Source organism: Triticum dicoccoides, chromosome 6B (assembly GCF_002162155.2).
Source record: "Triticum dicoccoides isolate Atlit2015 ecotype Zavitan chromosome 6B, WEW_v2.0, whole genome shotgun sequence".
Taxonomy (NCBI): domain Eukaryota; kingdom Viridiplantae; phylum Streptophyta; class Magnoliopsida; order Poales; family Poaceae; genus Triticum; species Triticum dicoccoides.
The window spans coordinates 188,002,368-188,007,037 of record NC_041391.1 but is presented as its reverse complement, the minus strand read 5'-3'; the positions used below and the strand labels follow the sequence as shown (position 1 = coordinate 188,007,037).

Here is a 4,670-nt window from a genome sequence, read left to right as displayed (position 1 = left end):
AACGCGGTGGGGAAAACCACCGGTCTCGGGCGCTGCCGGAGCCAGCTCGCAGTGCAGCATGGGGAGGCGGAGGTGGTCGATGCCAACGGTGGAGAGGGACGAGAGCCAGCCAGCCGGGGCTGAGGCAGCCAAGCGGGAGGGCGTCGGGTCCGAATCCGGCCACGGACAGCCCCCCCGAGCAGGAGGAGGGCGGATCCGGAGGCTGGCATGCCAGATCCAGCACGAGAGAGGGAGGGAGAGACCGGCTCGGGGAGCCCGCCATGGCCATGTCGGCGGAGCTTTCGGGTTGGATCTTGAAGGAGCAGGTGGGAGGTGGTCGATGCAGGAGGTACCTCGCCGCCGCCGTCCGTCGCTAGGCTTCGCCCCGTGGCCTCCTCCAGCGATGGCGAGGGGAGGGAGTGGTGGAGAGGGGCGGAGGGTAGGTGGCGGCGGCGGCCTCCAGAGTCGCCCGAGGAGAGCGACCCGGGAGGCGGAGCGAGAATTTGCAGTCTTTCACCCTGTCGCCCCCCCTCGCCATGTGTTGTTTTTGCTTTATTTCTTCCTCTTGTGCCTCCTTGTACTTCTGGTTCACTTGAACCCTATCTTGTACTAGTAAGCTTGCACGTGCAACGCACGTTTGGACAAAAACACCTGATTTGAAACATAACCAGATGTAGGATAGATTTCTCAAAAAAAAAATCATGTTGTGCACAACACCTAATTCATAAATCATACTAATAATTTATAATATCATTCTCCATGAATCAACATACTTCCTGAAACAAATATATATCACATGCCTTTGCATCAATTATATAATCTTTTATCTCAATGCACAATTTCTCAACACATGGTGCCTAAATTTTTACAATCTCCTGTAAATGAATTATAGTATGTGAACAACATGTCCACGCAGGCCTTGGTCTATCATAGTATGGGTCAAATATACAACCATTTGAAATTTCGATATCATATTGTTACAGTATATTCCAGTAAGAAATTAGGATGCCCTTGTTGGGCAATGGACCATTTTAAAACTTCATCACCACCGTACCTACCCACATACAAGTATTGTTCAGTAAATAACCATTTATGTATCAACTAAATTCAGTAAAGGACTATTTACTATGAGAAAATCAAGTTTTGTTCAGAAAAGAGAGAAGTGCCAATTATTACTTCAGTTATAACTGCTACTGCTAGCTGCTCTTGCTTCCCTTCAGCCCAAATTCACTATTACTATGCATCAAAACCTTGCATATCAAATTATATGGAGAACATATGTTGCAATGAACCATTAACTGATCTAAAAACCAACATTGGCATCCAAACTGGGCCGGCTCTCCATCTAAAATCAATCTTAAAGAACTAAGAAAAAGTTGCAACATCAAATGAATTTGGGCTGAAGTGAATTTGCCTTTGGTTGACCAATATTCTTCGTCTTTTTGTTCCAATATTCTTCATTTTTGGTTGATCAAACTCCATCTCATATTATGATTTATGAAGCGGTCATTTAATAACACCACAATATCCCAAAGTAGCAGGCATTTTATTTCCCTAAAAAAAGAAGTAGCAGGCATATTCTTAAGCTTGTGTACAAGCTTTGCGAAGAAATTTTATAACCCCTCTAGATTGTCTGAGCAGCAGTACTGATTTCAGATTGCCGGTTGTATCTCAAACTGAAATCATAAGTTAAATACTTGTGACAACCTACCCAGAAAATCTCAATCTCAATTATAATTGCTTCCGAATAAATTACTGTGATGCAACAGTAACTTGTAGATGGCAACCAGAATGAAATTGTATCAAAACGGACCAATCTTGCTAATAAACTCAACACATAATAGAATTAGACCTTGCACTTCAGGCAAGTTACAACCATCAAATTTATCTTCTCTAGTTCGCAATAAGAAAACTTTGATTTGTGATATGATGATGACCAGGCAGCCAAGGAGAAGTGGACATGCAAGAGAGGAGTCGTGACTTCACGATGGTGGTTGTTCTCTGCACATACCTTGCTGTGGTGTTCGTCCTCCACTGCAGCGTCCTGCGTGTCCCGTCCTTGCCTCCCCACGCCTTTCACGCGACATATCTTCAACCTCCTAACCATCTTCGATCCAATGATGCTGAGTTAAGAAATCTGCCAGGAATGACATCGAAAATTAATAGTGAAGCACGATCCTTGAGATAACATGGTTATCATAAAAGTACAAATATCTATCAGGAGACCAAACCTACTAATTTAAACCACGCTTCAAATCTTGCGCAACTTCCCCTATATAGAAGCATGGTTTCTTCTCATGTAAATGTGGGAAATCTGACATGGATGCATATATGCAACAAAAATTTTGTAGTGTCATACGCACAATATTTTGGAAGTCATGTAATATGGAAAAACATCACTTCAAATCTAGATACCAAGATTCAATAGCAAGAAAGTATTAACTGGATAAATAAGACACTTTATTACTACCTACAGATATGATGCAAGGCAATATCATATATTAAATAATTTGAAGTATGTTATCTAATAACTTCAAAGTAAAAGCCAACTTGAAGAATCTTTTATCTGAAGTTGTTGCTTCAGACCATAAACTACAAAGCTAAAAACAAAATTTTCTGTGGTATCAATATTTCTTATTTCCATAAGAATTAAACTCGTGACATGTACTGCATCGAGATTATTCACAAATTTAAAATTCAAATATGTTATTATCACATCGGTGATCCATCTATGTGCGGATCTTCCTCTCTAAGCTATTTTCTCTTTACGGAGATCTTGGATAATCCTTTTGTCCTCATACAAATTGCCTGGGATATGAGGTATACTAAACAATAGGCCGTTCCCCTAGAAGAAACTGAAAATTAAAATATTGTCAGACTTGTCAAATAAATATGCGAAATCAAATCGCACACTTGCGAATTGTAAGCTCATGCTATTATTCAATCAAATACAACTGGAAAGTTGTGAAAATTGTAAACTATGTATCACGAAAATGTTTCAATCTGTAGAGGGGTCCAAACCATGTACTCCATACACCCCTTGTTCAAAGACTATTGTTCTAGACCTCGATAACAAGAAAGAAACTAATTGGAGATGATTGAGCTGATCTCATACCTGAAGCGTGAATGCCCACTATCATGGCATCGTTTCAATCCCAATGTATGCAGTGCAGATGGATTTGGTACACCAGAACGTCTGAAAGCAAACACGATTGTCCTATTCGTAAATTTTCGTGAATGCAGGATAGGTAAAATTCAGCTTGCATGAACCATTTCAAAAATCACTTTTTAAGTTCCAAATTACTTTCCGGAGAAAAAAATCACCTGAGACGAAGAACAAACCAGATCAAAGACTGGGTGTTGCCGGCAAGTCCCGTGGCTTGCTCGATCCAAATCGCCGTCTGAAATCTGCTAATGCACATGGAGCTTATGGGCAAAGCTTGGGTGCAGAGGACTACCATGGTTGCCGATGTGGGAGGACGGGACGGATCTTGGCTGCATCCGGTGACCTGGGGAGGAGAACCATGGGCTCGGCGGTGCCATCCGGATCAAGGGCGTGCATGGTCGTCCGCTGGGTAGGGATAGGGAGATGATAGGAGGGGGTGGGAGGTGCTGCTGGCGTCGCGAGTCACGGTGGGAGAGGCGCCGCGCACTGGTCGGTTCTGCGACGGTTATGGTGGCGGAGGAGGGTCAGGCGGCGGCGCATGTGGAGTAGGAGTTCGACCCTCGTCCGGTGACCAGAGGGAGGCGGCGTGGGTCGCGGCCTCGCAGGGCAGTTAGCGAGCGAGGGGATCATATTGCGATGGCTTTTTTTTTTCCTGCCCTTGCGTGGTTGTAGGGACTGCCAATGTGCGGGCCGGTGCTTCGTATATTTCTCCGCGGTGAAGCACGTTCAGCCAACCTAAATTACTAAGTACACATCAGATAACAGATTAAGTTAAAACTAGCCATTAGATTAAATTTAGTGGGTCTAATCGTGCGGTGCTAATCAAATTATGTACCTCTGTCGTGTGGTGTTAAGAAAGAATTAGTTTGATTGTTTAATAGTAGTATAGATTAGGCTGCAAAGCCTATAGGCAACAAATGAATACCATTCATGTGGGGAGGATTACTTCTCCCTCCCCCCCTGAAAATTCAAAAAAAGAAAAAAATATTCGGCGGCCCAAATAGGATGGCAGATTTGCTATTTCGGTTTAGGGAGGTTACGGAATCTTTCGAGTCTAGTTTTCTCTGTATATTTCTTTCAAAAAAATATTGTTTTTTTATTTTCGTTTGTTCTTTTATTTTTATTTTTCTTCCCTTAATATTCTTCTCTTTCATTTGGCAAAGGTTTATCGAATTCGCAAATATATCTTACAATTGTGAATATTTTCTGTATTTGAGAACAATTTTTAATCATGAACATTTTTTTTCCAAACTTGGTACTGTTTTTTTTAAGTCATGAACAGTTTTCAAACTCACAAGCATTTTTTCACTTCGTGAATATATTATTAATTCGAGAACAGTTTTCTGAAATTCTTGACAAAATTTCAAACTGTCAAACATTTTTTAAAATTAGTGAACATTGTTGAAACTCACAAACTTTTTCTTGAAATTTATGATATTTTTAAATTTCTACAAGCATTTTTGGACTCGCGAACATTTTATAAATTATTGAACTTTTTTATAATTTAGAAAATGATTTTAAAATA

The 4,670-nt window shown here is 41.4% G+C and overlaps 1 long non-coding RNA gene across 1 annotated transcript; it reads right to left on the bottom strand.

Annotated features, from left to right (window-relative positions):
* Positions 1–855: 855 nt before the first annotated feature.
* Positions 856–3,655, bottom strand: LOC119326419. The gene is made up of 4 exons (XR_005157975.1): positions 3,304–3,655; positions 3,095–3,175; positions 1,991–2,116; positions 856–1,033 (listed from the first exon to the last, which is right to left on the bottom strand). It is a non-coding gene; the product is annotated as an uncharacterized LOC119326419 (long non-coding RNA).
* Between the last annotated feature and the right edge of the window lie 1,015 nt (positions 3,656–4,670).